The sequence below is a fragment of the Pongo pygmaeus genome, chromosome 8, assembly GCF_028885625.2.
Source record: "Pongo pygmaeus isolate AG05252 chromosome 8, NHGRI_mPonPyg2-v2.0_pri, whole genome shotgun sequence".
In the NCBI taxonomy this organism is placed as follows: domain Eukaryota; kingdom Metazoa; phylum Chordata; class Mammalia; order Primates; family Hominidae; genus Pongo; species Pongo pygmaeus.
Genome location: NC_072381.2, coordinates 24,036,256 through 24,057,601, shown reverse-complemented (window position 1 = coordinate 24,057,601; position 21,346 = coordinate 24,036,256). Strand labels below are relative to the sequence as shown.

Genomic DNA, 21,346 nt, shown 5'->3' with positions numbered 1-21,346 from the left:
ATCTAGTCTCATGCCTTTCCTTTATGTTATTTTCCCAAGGTAAAGAGTGAGTTAGGACATTGGATCTAGAACACAATTCTTAAATTTTAGGCCAGTGTATTATCACAATTTCACTCGGTTCAAAGATGCAATTTCAGTAAAGCACAGTATTATTTGGCTGACTCTTGAAATGACCATAACAACTTAAGGAATATATCTATCCCTACCTTTGATCCTTTGTATTGTTTTTAACAAATGGTGCATGAAACTAAAATAGCTATCACTGTAATGCAAAACATTCTAGGTAAAAGAGAGATATAATTTATCTCTCTAGTGAAATCCATCCTAAAGATGTAAACTCTCCCACCAGAATGAATAATTGCTCTGTCCCCTCATCTGTCCCCAAGTTTTTGTGAACTATTTTCTAATTAATTTAATTGTAGCATTAGCCACATTTTCCATTTTTTAACCCATTTTCATGAGGAATCACATAAATATTTTTCAATCTCCATGACACCTCACAAAGAGCAGGGTTTATAAACACACTTGAACCCTAGGTAAAGCAGGAGACATTCCTGTACTTAGTATTTAGCATGAGAAACATTGCTGAGTAACTCCCAGAACATGGACCATTTGCTACCTTGAGTGATGAACATAGATCGAAGTTCAGGTTTCCTTTCTTTTTAAGTATTGTGGTGATTTGTTTCCTAATTGCAAATCAATCCATCAATCAATAGATACAAATAAATCAATACAAGGGATACAGATTATTACCGGGTGCTATTTCAAACAAAATGAAACAAACATAATTCAAACATGAGGGAGTGTAAAACCGTGTTTCCCAACCACCATTCTGTACACATATCAGCCTCTCTGTCAAGTTCCCCTTCAATTATTTCCTCTCTCTTGCTGATGGGATCTGCTTTAGAAAGTGTCTATGCATCCCCTTCTAGGTGGTGATATGTCTTGTTTTCATGCAACTATTGATTAATATTGATCATCTAAACTGCCATACTTTGATACTGAGGGTGTCTTCACACAATGGCAATGTCTGCTGTACACTGACTCGGGTTTGTGACATTGCCACCCACATCCGTGCAATGAGGTATATATGAGAATATGAATGTGATAATGTATTTGGTATAGATTATTTTATAGAAATAAAACCTCAAAATTGTGGTGGGTTTGTATGTGTTTTTATGGTTTTTGAATGTATTCGAAACTTTAACTTTGATGATATCAAAAGTTATAACTCCTTTAAGACAAGAAAGAGACACTCTATTTTACAGAATTGTGAACCATATTTTTACCATAATGAAAGAGGTAAGGAGCACAAGTTCATGATGTCCTCACACCTGTGACATGATTTTGATGGCTAGGTGGGCTCTGGCATCAGACATCAGAACATAAGCCAGGACCAGGCAAGATGGAGGTGATGGGAAGTTACCTGGTCTTAAGGGTGTATGGGGGACGGGGCAGCTGCACGTGGACCCACCATGCCAGGTTCTAATGCTACAAGAAGTTGCTACTTCTCATCCAATCAGGAGGTAGGCATGGAGCAACATATCCAAGCTGCTCTCTTCATTCAATGGGTCAGACCATTTGATTAAGTTATAAAGTAGATAACCCCCCTCGCCAATAGCAATTCTGAATGCAATGGACAAAATCTTATCAAAGTCAAGCATTTCATAGCTCTGGCATTAGTCTTACATAATGCAATTTTATCAATTAGGTTTTTGAAAAGTGTTTCTTGATTCCAGTGAATCCCTTTCAGCAATTTAGCAAAATTAAAGTGATTTACAAAATAGGCAGAGACATACATTTTGCTGCTTGTCATCATTTCCCCAAACTACTGAGGTTGCAAAGAAGCATAAATATTTAAAAAGTGCTCAGGATAGCTTAATTCTGTCATTGATAATTTATTAACTTACAAGAGACAGATGACTGAGATGTACTCTAGCAACCACTAATTGTTTTTAGATTATTCATTAATATATTCATTTCATAATTGTAAGTGAAAGAATGCATATTAATGTTCAAAGCTATGGCTCTTTTTGCATAACAACTAATTTCAATGGTTAAAAACTTAATTAAGCAGATTCAAAGTAAAATCTGCTTCAGTAAGAAATGTGTTTACCTTTCATCGAAACAGACACTTTTTTCACACCATAGTGAACTACTAGAACCGTGGCTTCAGCAATTTTTTTTATCCAGTCCAGACCTCCAGTGCTCCTCTCCTCTGAAATCCTCACTTTCCCTCAGGCTAGTATACATCACAGCGTTCATCATTATAATCACAGGGTTCATCATTATAATCACACCATTGCATATAGCTTCAACTCTGTGGCTCACTCTTCCTACATTGTATTCACCTGTTGAGAATTCCACCCTGGTTAAGTCTGACTCTCCAGGTTCTCTGCACCAGGCAAGCAGCCGAATGTGGCTGAAAAGCACATATACAGCTGCTGGTCTCAAACTAAACCTGTGACCTTGAACTGTCCATCAATTCTATGTTTCCCCATCCATTTACTCGTTCATTTGTGTTGTTGTTGTTATTTTCTTTTTTTAATTTTTAATTTTTGTGGGGTACATGGTAAGAGTATATATTTATGGATTACAAGAGATATTTTGATACAAGCATGCCATGCATAATAATCACATCAGGGTGGATAGAGTGCCATCCCCTTAAGCATTTATCCTTTGCATTTCAAACAATCCAGTTATACTCTTTTAGTTATTTTTCAATGAACAATTAAATTATTTTTTACTACAGTCACCCTGATTTGCTAGCAAATACTAGGTCTTACTCATTCTTTCTAAATATTTTTTGTACCCATCAACCATCCCCCACTTCCCTTCCTCTCCCAACTACCCTTCCCAGCCTCTGGTAACCATCCTTCTACTCTATCTCCATGGGTTCAATTGTTTTAATTTTTAGCTCCCATAGACAAGTGAGAACAGGTGATGTTTGTCTTTCTGTGCCTGGCTCATTTTACGTAACATAAAGACCTCCAGTTCCATCCATGTTGTTGCAAATGACAGCATCTCTTTTTTTTTATGGCTGAATTATACTTCATTGTGTATATGTACCACATTTTCTTTATCCATTCTCCTGTTAATTGACACATAGGTTGCTTCTAAATCTTGGCTATTATGAATAGTGCTGCAATAAACTCATTCATTTTTCCTTATGTGTATTTTATGCCATGCTCACTTCTCAGGCCTCTAATCTCTCCTTCCTATGCCCTCTCTCATCTAAAGGCCTGGCTTCTTATTTCCATGAGAAAACAGAAACAGCCTGAAGAGAATGTCCTCCAGCACCCACCACCGGAAGCATTTGCCTACCTGGAAGTGGCCCATGTACTCAAACCTTCCTTCCTGTTATGTGGAGCAACTGGCCATGCTGTCAGCCAAATTAAAGCATCCACTGCATACACATCCCTTTCTTCCTCACCTAAGAGGATTGTTCCATCAATTCTTCCTTCCTTCTCCTATATTATCATTTTCCTCTATTATTGGATCATTTCCAAGAGCACACAAATATGCAACGCTTTTTACCATCTTAAAAAAATAAAACTCTTTCCCCCACCTCCTACTTCAGCTAACTCCCTGATTCTCTACTCTCTTTTATACAGAAACTAATTAAAGAATGGTCTTAGAAGGACTAGTTCCAATCTGCCTTCTCCCATTCTCTCTTGAATCCACTCCAGCCAAGACATCACCCTGTTGGACTTCTGATACAGCTTTTGTCAAGGCCACCAAAGGCCCAACTTGTAAATCCAATGGTCAATTCTCAGTCTTCATTGGTTTGATATGTCTGCAATGTTTGATATATTTAATCACCCCTTCTTCCTTAATATGCTACACTTGGCTTTCAGAATCCCTCACTGCTTATTCTCCTCCTGTCTCAGAGTAGCTCATTCTCTTTTCTGGTTCTTCCTCATATCCTTGACCTTTAAATGCTAGGATGCCTTGTACTCTGTTGTAAGAGCATTTCTCATCTCTAGCAACACTCAATCTCTAAGTCAGAGGTACTTAACCTAAGTCACAAGGTTAAAATGGAGATAAGAATCATCTGGGAGGTTTTTAAAAATGCCAAAGTCTGAGGTCCATCACAGACCAATTACAGAAGAATTTCTAAGGGTGAAGGCGGGTCTCAGGTGAGAACCACTACTTTAAATGATCTCAACCAGGCTTGTAGCTTTGAACGCCATCTAAGAACTGTTAGCCTCAAATGTATGTCTTCACCACAGATCTTGCCCAGACTTTCATATCCAACTGCCCACTTGATTTCTACACGTGGATGTCTAATAAATACTTCAAACTTTACAATCCTAAAATACATATCCCAATTCTACATGTTCTAAACTTGTTTTTGCAGTCTTCTCCATGCCAATAAATGACAACTCCATCCTTCAGTCGCTCAAGCCAAAAACTTTGGAGTCAACCCGATCTTTTTTCTCTCATACCCCAAATCTGATCTGGAAGAAAATCCTGTCATTTCTACCTCCAAAATAGTTTGAGAACCTGTCACTGCTCAACACCTCTGCTAAGACCATCCTACTCCAAACCCCACCACTTTTCTCTAGACAGATGCACCTCCTGCTCCTTACTTCTTCAATTCATCGCCCATATACTATCTACTCAGCAAGGCTTTGTCTGACTATGCTGTTTAAAATAGCACCCTCTCCTCATCACTGCATGTCTTATCCTCATGCCTGGCTTTATTTTATTCCAATGCATTTATCACAATCTGACACACTACATCTTTCACTTATTTGTGTATTTATTCTGCTTCTCTCTCAAAATACAGGCCCAAGAGGGCTTCCCATCTGAAATAGAACCTCGAATGTGAGCAGAGTAGATGCTCAGTAAATATTTACTGAATGAATGATTGAATCTTCTATATCCTAGCAAACAAATCCCTCTGGAAACAAAATCATTTAAATGAATCAAGAGACAAATAATATGATCATTTTAAGCAAGACAGAACAGCTAACCCAAACTACTGTCAGAATGCCACTTTTTGATACTGTCCGCTGGCTTGATGTACAAATTTTTTTAAAAAATCCATTTTGGTTCATAAGTATGCCTCCATAAAGAATGTGCTCTATGTGAGAAGCATGTTATTTCAATAGAAACCATGTCTGGATTTGTTCTTGCCATGATCTAACTCAATGTCTCGCACTGCTCAGAGCCAAACTGTCTCATAAGTCGGTCTTCTTGTTTTAGAGCCTCCCTGCCAAGAAAAAAAAGCAGAGGGCATTTGTGCCTCTTTACTGTGACAATACGCATCTGTGTTACCTGGTAACTTCTCTGCACTGGCTGTTGGTTCAGCTGAACTGTGTGCCCCGGGCAATCCTGCTCCTGTGGTTCCTCTGTGGGAGCTTGACAAGAAAGAGTGGAAAACCAATGCCTGGATGTGGTGCGAATTAACATTTTCGCTGTGTCCATGAAACCCTCTGTCATGAACGCTGGCATCACAGTATGAATCTTTTATGTACCTGTGCTCATTTGGTATGTGACAAAACAGATGCTAGCCAACTAAGAAGAGAGATTTTAAAAGCCTATTTTATATTCAAGTGTCAGTTGGTAGCTAATGTTAAAGCTTTTGAGAGTGAACATTTATTCAGAAGCTATCAAAGAGAATTGGCTTCCTGATTTTTAAAGACACATGTTGTGCATATCTGACAGGCAAAATTTATATGGGCCATGGAAACCTATAAATATTCTCCTAGGGAAACTGGAATTACTTAAGGCAAAAATACATTAACCGAGGCAGAAACACTGTTAATACAAACACACTGATTATGAAGTTGTCTCACTCACCGACTACAGGTGTTCGATGTTTCTTGCCGTAGAAAGAGTTTTGCTCATGGGTGGTGGACAGCATTAAACCGAGGGCCCAAGGAAACAGTCCTAGAAATGTTAAAAATAATAAATGGACTTTAACATATTAGGACAAATAAAAAATCAAATTTCTCCTGCAGATATGAAACCTTGTATGAAATAAAATGGACAATCAAACAGGATGTAGTAATACGGCTGTGCTTCTAAGGTCCTTTGGTCTAATGCCTGTGAGAAGACAGCCAATGGGCTCCTGGCCTGATAGGTGAGTACATCTCATTAAAATCTTAGAAACTTCGGTATCACTTAAAAAGAACAATTGGACAAGCAATCCATTCATTAGCCAAAGAAAACGCAGCTAGTGACACATGAGTTTGAAACTATAGAACCTATGTGCTGAAAGGGACCCTAGAAATGATCCTGTCACACTAACACCACGGTTTTTAAAATGCAGAACTTTTAAATGTTAAACAGAAGTTGGCGGCGTCAAGCCACTTAATGGCAGAGTAAGTCTAACTTCCAGTTTGAGGGACGCATAAGTCAATGTCCTCTCTGCTGTACTATGACACCTCTCACCCTAAACCTAACTCTTCTTAACTCACCCTTTATTGTTGTCATCAAATATAGTTGTAGAATTTCATGACAGTCTCAGCCCTAAGCATATACGGCTTTAAATCTAACCATTTATTTTCTATTGGAAGAAATGTAAAACTTTCATAGTCAAGAAAAAAAAAGCACTGAATTATAGATTCCAATTCAACTGCTGCAAGATGGCTTTTCAAGAAAGAATAATTTATGAGAAAGAAAGGCATGCAACATGGACACTGGGCTAGAATTGTAGAAGATGTGTGTATGCCCCATGTTTGTGGAAGATTGCCATCCCAGCAAAACTGACCCTGAAGCATAATCATAAATCATCCTTTATCCCATGTTTGTGGAAGATTGCCATCCCAGCAAAACTGACCCTGAAGCATAATCATAAATCATGCTTTATATCCACTACTGTACCATATAAAACTGGAGGTGCATTTTTTTTTTATTTTTTGTTTTCCATTTTTTATTTTAAATTCAGTGGGTACATGTGCTGCTTTGTTACATGGGTATACTACTTGATGCTGAGGTGTGGGGTATAAATGATCCCATCACCCACAGAGTGAACATAGTACCCATCAGAAAGTTTTTTCAGCCCTTTTCCCATCCCTTCCACCCTCCTTATGGAGTCCTCAGTGTCTATTGTTCCCATCTTTACATATATGAGTACACAGTGTTGAGCTCCCACTTACAGGTGAGAACCTGCAGCATTTGGATTTCTGTTTCTGTGTTAATTCACTCAGGATAATGGCCTCCAGCTGCATCCATGTTGCTGCAAAGAACTTAATTTTGCTCTTTTTATGGCTGCATAGTATTCCACAGTGTATATGTCTCAAATTTTCTTTTTTTTTTTAAATTATACTTTAAGTTCTAGGGTACATGTGCACAATATGCAGGTTTGTCACATAGGTATACATATGCCATGTTGGTTTGCTGCACCCATCAACTCATCATTTACATTAGGTATTTCTCCTAATGCTATCCGTCACCCAGCCCCCACCCCTCGACAAGCCCTAATGTGTGATGTTCCCCTCCCTGTGTCCATGTGTTCTCATTGTTTAACTCCCACCTATGAGTGAGGACATGCAGTGTTTGGTTTTCTGTCCTTGTGATAGTTTGCTTAGAATGATGGTTTCCAGCTTCATCCATGTCCCTGCAGAGGACATGAACTCATCGTTTTTTATGGCTACATAGTATTCCATGGTGTATACGTGCCACATTTTCTTAATCCAGTCTATCATTGATGGACATTTGGGTTAGTTCCAAGTCTTTGCTATTGTGAATAGTGCCGCAATAAACATACGTGTGTATGTATCTTTATAGTAGAATGATTTATAATCCTTTGGGTATATGCCCAGTAATGGGATTGCTGGGTCAAATGTTGTTTCTAGTTCTAGATCCTTATAAAGCCTCATAAAGCATGGTTTATATCCACTACTGTACCATATAAAACTGGAGGTGCATTTTCATAGGGCAAACTTTTTAGAACAAGTTGAAACAGTGGTTAAAATAGAGGCCAAACACTCTTTTCTTGGATATCCTGGAACCCAACCAGCCAAGCTTATCAAGGGTTATATTCTGCACCTATAAAACTATATTTTCCCAATGCAATATCTTTTCTGTTATTAGTTACCTGCCTCCTATCAGACTCCTGGTCCTTTGCTCCCCTGTTTCTATAAAGAGGGATCTTAGAACAGTTTCCTCTTTCCTTCTGATATGGTTTAGATATTTTTCCCCTCCAAGTCTCATGTTAAAATGTGATCTTCAGTGTTGAAACTGGAGCCTGGTGGGAGGTATTTGAGGTATTTGGGCCATAGAAGCTCATCCCTCATAAATGGCTTGGTGCCCTCCTTGCAGTAATGAGTGAGTACTTGCTCTGAGTTCACATGAGATCTGCTTCTTTAAAAAGAGTGTGGCACATCTTTCATCTTTCTCTTGCTCCTGCTCTTGCCATGGGATATGGCAGCTTCTCCTTTGTTTTCCACCATGATTGGAAGTTTCCTGTGACCTCACCAGAAGCTGAGCTGATACTGGCACCATGCTTGCACAGCCTGACAAACTGCAAAATAAACCTCTTTTCCTTATAAATTACTCAGCCTCAGGTATTCCTCTATAGCAGCACAGAAAAGACAAATACCCTTTCTGTCTGATTATTTGTAATAGTGACTGGTAGAGATGCCAAAGATAAAATCAGGATGCTTTAGTGAAGATTAGTTGTTCTTAATTCTGGCTGAACATTAGAATCAAAAATATGATATTTGGACTCCACTCCTAGATTAACTGGTCTGGGGTATGGTCCCAGCATCAGGTGGTTTAAAAAAGATCTCCAAATGATTATATACATTATAGCATTGTTCTAGATTAAGGAGATATGAGCAAAGATTAGGGTATCATGAAGGATATGAAGTAAATTACAAAATAATAGCATTTTATAGGTAGAAGTTACATTTGAGAGTTTAGGGGCTATAATTTGCTATAACAGTGAGAAACTGATGCCTAGAGATGTGAAGTCAATAAGGTCTCAGCGCTAGCTAGTGGCAGAGCCGGCATTCTGGTCACTCGACCTTGTGAACAAACTAAATAGTAAAGAGTTATCCCATGACATCTGAAAGAGAGAAAAATAATTTAGAATAGAAATAAAATAAAGTGACAGCTTTGCTCAGAAAACATAAAACATATGGTATTCAAGAGGTGAGCACCATACCACCATTCAAGAAGGGATTATTAGACAAATCCGTGATGACTCACAGCAGATTAGCAGGAGCTGTGGGCTGGAGGTGTGATAGCTAACCATGACAGGTGAATGTCAGGATAAAAACAAAACGTGACTTGTTTAATATCAAACAGAATCCAGGTTTGGGTGAACTACAGAAATGATATCATAAAATATTGCATATATTCTTTCTATGTAAGCAAAGGGAACATTAGATACATTTGCTTCCTATGTAAGCAAAAGATACATTAGATACATTTGCCTCCTACCCTACTTAAGCACAGCATAGGTTAGATACGTTCTTACCACATGCTTGGCATAGTCTAAATGCTCAGTTCATGGCACATGCCGCTTCACTTCACTGATGCCACAATGCAGAATCCATCTGAATTGGGCTTTGCTGGTCCATAAATTTGAATGCCTTACTGTCGTGCTACATGTGTACTGATATTTTCCTGACTTACAATGGTGAAACATTGAAATTTTGTACTCTGCATTTACCTAAAGTGAAGAGTACTTTCTTCAGTTCTGAGCATTGAGAGATAGACAGCGAGTGAGAGAGAGGGAGAGAGAGAGAGAAAGAGAGAGAAAGAGAAAGAAATAGAGAGTGACAGAGAGAGAGAGAGAGAAACAGACAGACAACTTGTAGGGCCAGAAATACAACAGCAATGGGCCTCTCCTTGTTTTTCCTTCAACCAAAATTGCGGAGGATGAAATCAGTAACAGAAGAGCTGATGATGCCTTGGCTTGGCCCTGGCAAACTCAAACATTGCTTAGATCCATTCACCTAACTATAACTCATTTATCCGTCTTAAAATTGGGAGTAAATTACCGAACTTATGAGTAAGGCATGATGCAGTATGTTCAATGGCACACAGTAATGCTTCATCTAGCATCTTCATGGAAGAGGTAGTCCACATAAATTCATTTTTAAGATAAATCACATTTTTTAAGAGCCACCTTTCAGAAAAAATATTCTAATTGAATTATTGGTAAAGAATATTAATGATAATATCCTTTTTAAAGGATATACCAAACATAATTTGATTTTGTTCTTGAGAACATGGGATTAAGAGAATGAATAGCAATGTTCTTATTTAACAGTTGTGATGCTGTGAAAAAAGTAGTAAGGTACAGAAAGTTATTTGTCCCTAGGTTTAATGATCCCAGATTATTGTCCTTATACTGCGTTGATTTGATCCCTATTTCTGGTATCAGAACATCCTGCTTCTAACTTGGTTCATGTTTTTTACATAACCTCTGGCCAGTGAGTTATTCTATATTTCTAATTGAACAAAATGCATGGGCTTTTTAACAGACTTTTGTCATTTCTTTCATTTCAGGCTGTTTGATTGCTTATTCTGGGCTTGTTTCATTCCGAAAATACGGGAAACCTGACCTCTAAATGAATGAGCTGCCAGTGTTACATGCTTCTCATGGTGAATACTGAATGTCAACTAAGGAAAAACTCTGGGAAGAAAAATTGAAACTATATCTCCATTCCTATTCTAAAAATTAAGTGTATATAAATTTATAGAAACTGTTCACTGAGTTACTGTCATTAGAAATTAAACCCTCACTTTAATTAGCTTGTTTTTCCAAAATGTTATATTTTCACAAACCTTGCATTCCAAACCCTAGAAGTAAGTTTGGTGAGCTCATAAAAGTGCTTAGGCTACTGATCAAGGCAAAGCAGCTTTGCAAATAAAGAAGCAAAGAAAAAAAACACAATTAATTAACTTGCTAATTGTTTTCCTTAATGTGAATGCCAGCTAGTGGAGATATATTTGTGGTGGTAAATGAAGCTCTCTGCAGTGTTGGCAAGGCTTGTGTGATGCAGTCTTGCAGCAGGCAGAGGCAGGGGGTCCTCAAGATGCAAACACAGTATGGTTAGCCTCTCAGTTGTTTTTTGTTAGTTTGTTTTCTTTCTAGAAGCTGTGAGTGAACTTGTTCTCCTAAAAGTTGAGAATGAGACTCAGCAGTAATGTTTAAACTTCTTTCACATTCTATCTCTCCTAAGTCTTTTAAAATCTATTGGTCCTACCCAGGTTCATTCTACAAGAGCTCTCTTCCTTTCATCTATTCCCATGACACCTTTGCCTTTGCCAAGGTGATGACGTTCACTTTTCTATACTTGTCTTGTCTTTCCCAGACCCCCTGGTCTCACTCTGCTGCTCTAACAATTTCTGACCACAAATACTTTCAATACCTCTTCTGAATCAAATGTGGGGAGCTGAGTGTTTTTTCCCCAAATGGACAAATGCATCATATAAAGATTCATAAACATAGAGGTCGCTTGATCTTCTCAGAAAAGCTGAATAAAAACGGAGAAGAATGGGCCTCTGCTGGCAGAAAGGAATTTGCAAGTGCTTAGAGACATGATTCAGGACTCATTGTCATTAATCCCTGGTCTTGGCATGTGGGTGACACTCTGTGCATGCTGTTTTTAATGGGAAATTTGAAGTGACACGTTGGTGATGCTGTTATTATTACTCTTGATGCTATGAGCAAATGGTTTTGATTGCTACTGAGTTTTCATAGTACTTGAATCTGTAACAATCTGACGTTATGGTTAGATCTTGAAAAGACATTAGTACTGAAGGAGTGGGAATCAATGTTTCGTTCAAACCCCCATACTTAGAAAGTCATGGTGGATTGTAATTGATCAATTTTGGGGGTGACAGGGGTAGAAGGGGGAGACGTTTGGGTTAATCCTAGCCAATGATTTAGGAGAAGTGACAGAGTCAGCATTCAGGGAAGGGGAGCTGGACTGTGCTGATGGCTTTGTAGTGGTTAAAGATGAAGAGCAAGATCCCAGTTCCATCAAAGAACTTGACTAAAAATCAAGAATGAGGGCAGAACTTCCCTCTTGTGGTGGGTCATATGTGGGGGCCAGGAAGGAAGCTGCAGCTTATGGTGCTGCCTTAGAAAAGCAAGACTCCAAACCACACATGTGGTTTGTCTTCAGAGTAACAGCTGGTGGTCAGTACCTAAAAATGGGGTAGAGGAAACTAGAGACTGGCCATCTCTTCTATTTGCAATGTAAATCCCAAGCTGTAGAGCAAATGACTCTTCAGCAGATATTCAAAGCCTAGAGCTTGGCAAAACTACAATGACAGTAATCAAGTGACTAGGAAAGGATGCTGCGCTATAAATGAAAACTCCAACCAGTTAAGACAAATAATCTTTCCAGAAAAACAACGCTGGGAGTGTTTCACATTCGTTCCTATGAGTTTCCTCTAAGATACAGAAAACAGTATGAGAAAGGACAGAGGAAAGTCCACAGCTACACAGCTTTGTGGGAAAAAAAAAAAAAAAAGGAAAGAAAAAGAAAAAAAATAACAACCTAGGTTCAAATTCCAGCTCTTTCACTGCCTATTAATATTTGTAGCCATGTGACCCTAGTCACATATTTAATTTCACTTATCCTTGGCTTCCCGAAATATACCATAGGGATAATAGGAACTACTTCAGAGGACAGTTATGTAAAAGCAGCTGGCATAAACTCAATTGACTTAGGGTGCTGATGACATGACAGAGAAAACTGGGGAAGAGCCTTGATTTTGTAGCCAGACTGCCTAATGGTGAATCTCTGCCTATTGCTACCAGTTGGGAAAGTTCCTTAATTTATCTGTGATTCAGGATTCCCATTTATGAAATGCAGATATTAATATTACCTACCTCACTGCATTGTTATGAGAATTAGGTGATTTAAAGTATGTAAAACTTACCTCCCTGCTTAACACAGAATCAACAGTAAATAAGGTAAGTGAGCCCTGGCCAGAGATGGGCTAAGTCCCCACGACCCTGGCTGATGTCACCATTCCTCATTGTTGCCTTGTCAGTTTCCCGGTGCTTCTTGAAGTGTGTGTGTTTGGTGAAAGCAGAGGGTGGGGACTGATTATGGATTGACTCAATATGGCCTTTGTTAAGACGCCTAGAGGCTAAGAAGGTCTAGAATATGAAAATATGGAATTTGAAACTCAAAGTACTTCAAACCCCAGGAAATCACACTCTTTATGGCCAAGCAGTGAGCAGGAAAAACAGAGATGTTTCTGCCTCCAGACACATTTCCACCTCTGGATATAGTCAGCATCTATTCCCTCAGTGGCTTCACTCTGGATGTGTGAAAATCCTCACGTGTTCCTGCATAGAGAGTAACTAATCTGAAGGAATGCTAGGGACAATCCAGCCCAGCTAGATTTTACCTACTTTTTAACGGGTAGATAGCTACACTGTTACTTTAAAATATGTGCTACTTACGCAAAAAGCTACATTTCATGTTCACGTATTACCCTACAAATGTATGTACTCTGAACCAAAAATACATTTATGAATATTGGGCTTAGCATTGCTTCAACAAAATTTGTGTTTTTACAAAATTATTTATTACAGTTTACATATGCTGGCGGTATTTAAGGAAGAATTCCTTTCTCAGGGTGCGCTCAGATGTCAACAAGATATTGACTAAATATTGACTAAAAATATTTGTTTAGAAGTAAGACAAATACCCAGGAACTTCCTGGGAATAGTGTCCATGAAAACATTTGATAGGCTCACAAATAACGAAATCGATCACGTGGAATTCTTGGCGGCCGTGGTGCTTGTCTTACCAGTGTGGCAACCATAATTCACTCTCTTTCTTCTCTCCCACTCAAGAAACTACTTCAGAAGGTGAGATGGTGAGAGTGACATCATGGGGCTAAACTTATCTGCGTTACAACTGTAAGTTGTTTGCAAACGTCAAGACTTTATTTCTAGTAGCAATAAATTACCTACCTCACGACCGATTGAGACATGCCCATGTATAAATAATGCAGTTTAGAAGTCCCATCTGGTCTGATCCTTTCCACTTGCAGTCAGTAAAAGAGATGCTCAGACAGCATAAATAAATTATTTGAGGTCACACAGCTCGCAAGCAGCAGCATTGCCACCCACTTGAAACAAGTCTGTTGACTTGAATCCAGTGTTCCTTTTACAGAACACATCATATTTATTTCAGCGGAGACCTAATATGTTATTCAAGTGAATAAAAATTTAGTAGTGCTGAGTATGACTCACTTTTCCTCCAAGACGTATACCATCTTCCCACTGGGAAGAGTCATCTATTTTCCATACAGCTGCTAGACCACTTTTTAACAGGTAGATAGCAACACTGTTACTTCAAAATATATGCTACTTATGCAAAAAAAAAAAACAAAAAAAAAAAACTACACTTCATGATTGCACATTAAACTGCAAATGTATGTACCCTGGACTGAAAACACATTTATAAAAAAATCGTGCTTAGCATTGCTTAGACAAAATACGTGTTTTTACAAAATTATTTATTATAGCAGAGAATCTTTAATTCCAATGACAAGACTGCCCGCAGCAATGTTTAATATTCATTCACTTTTATTCAGGCAGAAAATTGACATCAGAACAGGCCTATTTTTATAAAAGACATTCTAGTTTTTCCAAAGACAAGATACTTTTTCAAATATTCAAAAATATGGGAAAGTATAGCCTCAACTTGTGATATCAAGTGATAACATTTTATTAGCTACTATATCCAAAAAAAAGGAATTTTGCAAACATCCTGACAATGCAGCAGGCCTGAGAGCCAGGAGGCTCTGCTAACAAGAAGGATAGACAGCTCTCAGGCCCTGCCATGTGTCCTAGAGGTGAGTCACAAGAGAAATGAAGAATCTTCTCCCTGAGTGAACTGACAGCCATTTATTGGCTCAATATGCAGGCTGCAGATGTTGGAAAATGTCATCCTTCAGAAGAAACAAGGAGCTAACCACTGCATCTTTACCCAGGCTGACTGCCAGGAGAGTCATGATTTGGTAACAGATGGACGAAAAAAAAAATCTCCATACAAAGAGCTATACAGGCAAGGACAGATTCTGGCAAATCTCTTTGCCTGTCTTTCTTAGAGCCCTGGACACAATGCGAGCAGTGAATTGAGTGTCACTGTGCCCTTAGGTCAGGACAATCTTGGCCCAGGCTCTGCTCAGCCTATTTGCTGGTCTGTCTTTGAATCCTTCATGTTAGGCCTGGCTTAACTGAGCAACCGTACATCTGGGCTGCTTTCCTGGCAGCAAAGAAAAACATGTGTCCAGGAGTTATTTTATGGGTTGAGAAGGGGTAAAAAGCAACACAAAGACAAACAGGGCTGAACCATGAGGAAATGAAGAACCATGTAGAAATGTGTCCTGAGATCGCACCAAAGAGAAGAGCTCTATAATGTATGGCCAACTTGTGTCTCTGCTGTAACATGAGGGCTTCTGGGTCTACAGAATGCAAAGGTCTGAAAACAGTGCTGCCAAGCTGGGAGAGTAGCAGGTGAACAAGTGGGCAAGAGGGAGAGGCATCAGAGGAGCTCTGATGGCACCTTCTCTCCCAAGCAGGAGTAGCGTGCATGGTGGGATGGGTCCTTCCCAGGAGGGGGAGACAAGCCTGGGAAATGGGTACAGCTACCCTCCAGAAATCAGCAAGATTAAGTACATCCTCTTGACCATCTTGGCTCCCATAAGGGAGGGGATTCCTTGCTCTTTTGTATAATAAAGTGTGGGTGTACTAACAGGAAACATCATGTCTTTAGAAAACAGAGAAACTTGCTAAAATACAAAATTTTGTTTTACTAAATTTTCACCCACTTTTATTAGAATGCTTTTGAATCAGTACAGTAGAATCATCTAGACCTAACAGAGGAGTTCTCCCTGAGGCTTGATCAACCTGAAGCAACTATGATGATGGCAGTTCAACAAATAAGCAACTTTCATTGAGATGAGAAGGTTTAATATCATAAGCACAGCAATATCTCTCCCCGTCATCACACACCATAGAATGCAGCCACCAGCAGAATCCTATAGGGTTGTGTTTTTGCTTTGCTACAGCAGAGGTTACTCTATTTATTTGTGGAAGTGTGTGAAATAATTTGATGTTTGTATGGAAGAATGAATCTCCAAACATATAAAAACATGAGAAAAAAGAATACAGCATATGTATGTTCGAAGCTGAGGAGGTTGTTGATTTGCTTTGCCAGCTATAAAACTTTATTATAAAGTTTCTTTAATCAGACCAACACAGGAGCAAATAAATCAATAGAGAATCCTGACAAAGATTTGAGTATCTATGAAAAATTGACATGTGACAAAAATGGCATTTTAATTTATTGGAGAAAGGATGGCTTATTTAGTCCCTTCTCCAATTGTTAAAATTTATTTCATTAAAATTTAATAATCTTAATAAATTTTACTGTCACCATTGACAAGCTATTTCAAGGGAACAAATCTGACTTCATCCCATATAGAATACAAAAATAAATTCTAGCTAAATTAAGATTTAAACGTTAAAAATTAAAAAACAAAACAAAGTTCTTAAGCAAAAGAACTTAAGAACCTCTAAAGCTATAAAAAAAAATAGGCAGTTTGGATTATAAAAGGAAGTTTAAGAGAAACATTTAGAATGTTAAGTGATTTCACAAATAATGTCAAAAGACAAATGACAGACAGGAAAATAATATTTGCAAATGACGTGAAATATTGAGAGTTAAATTCTAGAATACAAAAATTGATAAGAAAAAACAACAGAAATAAATGGAAAAATGGGCAAGGAATATGATTTAATTCTCAAAATACAATTCACAGAATAGAGGCTAAATGATTAATAAATAAATAAAAAGATGCTCAACTTCCCACAAATAGTCTGGGAAATTAATATTAAAGGTATAGTGAGATGCCGTATTTCATTCATTTGATCGGCATTAATTACAAATAATTCTAATGCCCTGTGCTGACCAGGACAAAGGAAAAAGTTCTCTCATATGCTGCTGATGGAAAGGTGAATATTGTAGTTATTGATATGAAGGGATGTCAATGCTACCTTGTTGGTGAGAAAAAAGCAAGTTATAAAGAAATACACTGTGGTGTTAATTTTATGAGTCAACTTTGCTAGCCTGTGGTTTCCAGATATTTGTTCAAGCATCAGTCTCAATGTTGCTGTGAAAGTATTTTTAGATGTGATTCACATTTAAATAAGTAGATTTTTAATAAAGCAGATTATCCTTTATAATGTGGGTGGGCCTCATCCAATCAGTTGAAGTTCTTAAGGGAAAAAAGCTGAGATTCCCCGGAAACAGAAGGAATTCTACCTCCAGACTGCCTTCAGATTCATGACTGCAGCTTTTCCCTTGGCCTCCAGCCTGCCAGCCTACTCTGCACAATTTGGATTTGTCAGCCCCCATAGTCATGCCAGTCAATTTCTTAAAATAAATAATGTTCTCTCTATATATATCTATGTACAGTCTATTTGTTCTGTTTTTCTGGAGAACCCTGACTAATACATGCATATAATATTTCCAGTGCTACAGACAAACAAAAGCCCTATTCATGTGTATTTATATTTGTACAGGTCTGTACAAATACGGGAAAAATTCAGGAAGAATTTTTCCCAAGCTGAAAGTACTGTGGGTATTCGTGTGTGTGTGTGTGTGTGTGTGTGTGTGTGTGTATTGAGGAAGAGGAGAATGGAGAAAAATCTAGAGTAAATTAGAAATATAATATAAAAGAAATTACAGTAAAACTGCAAGTATATAAAAATTAAATAAAAATAAAGACATAAACTAAATTTTAAAGGGATCAACTGAGAGAAGATACTGAAGGGTCTTTCATACCAGGCTAAGGAACATTAACTTGTCCTGTGCAAAATGGACAGTTATCACAGGCATAAGATACACAAGTAAGAAAAATTTTAAGAGAATTTGTCAAGATAAGTTCATTTCAGGGCACAATAAGAGCATAGTGTAGAAGCCTGGGCTTTCACATCAGGTGTATTTGGGCTCAAATCCCAGCTCTACCACTTATTTGAGTGTGACCTTTTATGTAATTCCTCTAAGTTTCGGTTGCCTTTTCTGTAAAGTAGGAATAATAATAATAATAATAATAATAATAATACCTACTTTACAAGGTTTTTGTGAGTCCTCAATAATCATGTATGGAAAGCATTTAATATACTGTATGCAGGCACAAGGTAAACCATTGCATTTATTCCTACTGTCATTTCATTGTTATTACAGACAAGAGGCAGTGAGGTCACTAAAGGACTACTGAAAGTCAAAACAAAATGTGCAGAGCAGTTAAGTAGCTGGCATAGTAGTTCAGTATGGCCAGAGTGTAATATAAGGAAAGCTGTGTGTGTATGTGTACATGTGCTTAGAAGGAAGAGGCCATGGCAGTAGAAATAAATAAAGGGGAGAATCTCAGAGGTAAAATCTACAAGATTACATCAATATCAAGGGTGTCTCTGAAGTTTCTGGTTTAGATAGTGTCTAAGTCCATTTGTAATGCTATGACATAATACCACAGACTAGGTAATTTATTAGGAACAGAAATTTATTTATCTCAGTTCTGGAGGCTGGCAAGTACAAATCAAGGTGTCAGCACCTGGTGTCTGGTGAGGACCTTCTTGCGCCTCCTCACATGGAGGAAGGGATGGAAAGGCAAGAGACGATGAACTGTATCCTCACATAGCAGAAGAGCAAAAGAGCAAAAGATCAAGCCAGCCTAGATGCTGAGTGAAGCCACTTTTGAAAGGGCCTTAATGTCATTAAATATGGAAAAGCCCACATAGCCTCATTAGCTCTTTAAAGCCCCACCTCTTAATACTAACACAATGGAAACACTGAATTTTGGAGGAGACACATTCAAACCATAGCAGGTAGTGATGCCCCTAATGGAGGAAGAGCAATTCTGGGAGAGGAATTAAGATTGGGAGTTTGGTTTTGGATGTAACAATCGTTAATATGCATTGAGTGCTTATCTCTTATTACTCTCAAAATGACTCTATGAAGTTGTTACAAGTACTTCCCCATTTCACAGACGAGGAAACTGAAGAACAGTGACATGAATCAGTATGTCCAGGGTCACAGAGCTAACAGGGCCAAAATGACTCAAAGTAGGTTATAAACAGATGAAGAAAATTTCAGAATGGAAGCTAATGTCAAAGGTATTAAGGGTCACTAAGAATCTGGAAACATAACACTGAAAAGAGATGTTGAATCTGGTAATTTGGAGACAACCTCATCCTTGTTAAGGTCTGACTTCAATGGCTTTAAGAGCAAAGAATACAGAAGAAGAAATGGTAAATATTAATTTTTTTAAGGAATGTAGCACCAAGGCAAGAAGAAAAACAGAAAAGCAGTTAGAATATCTTGCTTCTGCTCGAACCTCTCCAAAACTTTCTTACTTCCCTCAGAACAAAATAAAATCCTTACCTTGGCCTACAAGATCCTATGTGATCTGCCCCCTGCCTACCATTTTGATTTCTTTGTCTGCCACTCTCCTCATTGGGAATTTTGTTCTCCAGTAATTTAACATTGGATCTTTACAACCTGAACTTCTTGTCTACTAATTTCTATTACTGTTTTCAATCTGTTCGGATAAAAGTATGAGTAATTACAAAATTTCCCTGTATCTTAAACTATAATCTGAAAATATAACTCCTGAGAGACATGTGGCTCCAAAGAGAGAGATAAAAGCTCTGGTTGGTCAAGAACAACATGTGTTTGGTCAACAAGAGTTATGGATATTTGTGAATCATCTCAAGTACTCAGGTATCTCCGTATGGACAACTTTCATTGATCCCCCTCTCTCTGCCTAATTTTTGACCTCCAATTCTTTATTTTAAAATTTAACTTAGAAATGCACAATAGGCATATTTATAATCTATGCATTAAAATTCCACTGAAATAGAGGTTCATGTTTATTCATATTTTTCTTTAATACTGGGGCAAAAGCACAGCTTATTATGGATTAAAAGAAGGTAGGCAAAGATAAACTAGGTGTAAAATGCCAGCCAACTCTTTGGGAACCACTGAACATACTAGACTGCTATGAACTCACCTAAATGCATCTCAGTACCCAGACCAAGACCTGTATTCTAACAGGTTAATCCTATTCATAATCAATGAAGAGGTTTCATCTTCACAATACTGACCAGTTCAGAACTAAAGTCTATGATTGTGGTCCCAGCTTCCTACTTATATTAGTTTTCTATTGCTGTCATAACAAATTGCCACAAATTTACCAGCTTTAAAAAACACAATTTGTTATCTCATAGTTCTGTAGGTCAGAAGTCCTGGTGGCTCAATTGATTTCTCTGCTCTGAGGCTCACGAGGAGGAAATCCATGTGTCAGCTGGCCTGGAGGCTCTGGGGGAAGAATCCATTTCCAGGTTCATTTCTGCTGTTGAAAAAAATTTGTTTCATGTAGTTGCAGGTCTGAGGTCCAAATTCCTTACTGATGGCCAGTTGGGAGCTTCTCTCAGACTCTTAAAGCCACCTGCATCCTCGTCCTATTGGCCTCTTCATCATGGAGCCAGCAACATTGAGTCGAGTATGTCCGAAGCTTTGAATTTCTCTGACTTCCTTTTCTGCCACTTCTCTCTAACCCAAACTGGAGAAAGTTCTCTACTTCCAAAAATTCATAGGATTAGATTGGGCCCACACAGATAATCCAGGATAATCCCTCCATTTTAAAGCATGTGACCCTAATTACATCTGCAAAGTCCTCTCTACCGTGTAATGTAACATATTCACAGCTCCCAGGAATCAGGGCATGGACAACGTTGGAGTTCATTCTGCCTATCTCACTGCTTATAACTCAGAAAACCACTATTATAAAGCCACTGTGTCTGTGCGTTTCGTCATTCATTCCAAGTTAACTTGAAATTTTACAAAGCCTGCCTTTCTTGATGCAGATCTCCTGCCTGTGTTACTAAACAGGATACAAGCTACCAGGAACTTTCAAAAGTCAGGATGTATCTGGCCAGGCACAGTGGCTCACACCTGTAATCCCAGCATTTTGGGAGTCCAGAGTGGGCAGACTGTCCAAACGCAGGAGTTTGAGGACAGCCTGGACAACATGGTGAAACTCCATCTCTACAAAAAATACAAAAATTAGCCGGTCACGGTGGTGTGTGTGCTTGTAGTTCCAATTACTCAGGAGGCTTTAGGTGGTAGGATCGCTGGAGCTCGGGAGGTGGAGGTTGCAGTGAATTATGACTCTCCACTGCACTCCAGCCTGGGTAACTGAGTAAGATTCCATCTCAAAAAAAAAAAAAAAAAAAAAAAGAAAAGAAAAAAAAAGAAAGAAAACAAAAGAAAGAAAGAAAAAGAGAGGAGAAAAGATGAGAAAGGAAAATAGAAAAAAAGAAAAATAGTCAGGATCC

The 21,346-nt window shown here is 38.3% G+C and overlaps 1 protein-coding gene across 1 annotated transcript in view; it reads right to left on the bottom strand.

The window, feature by feature from the left end:
- Positions 1-21,346, bottom strand: part of KIAA1217 (KIAA1217 ortholog) — an 850,426-nt gene that overhangs the window by 670,817 nt on the left and 158,263 nt on the right. Inside the window, exon 2 of the mRNA XM_054436086.2 lies at positions 5,809-5,898. The gene's annotated coding sequence lies outside the window, so the exon portion shown is untranslated. The remainder of the gene's footprint in view (positions 1-5,808; positions 5,899-21,346) is intronic.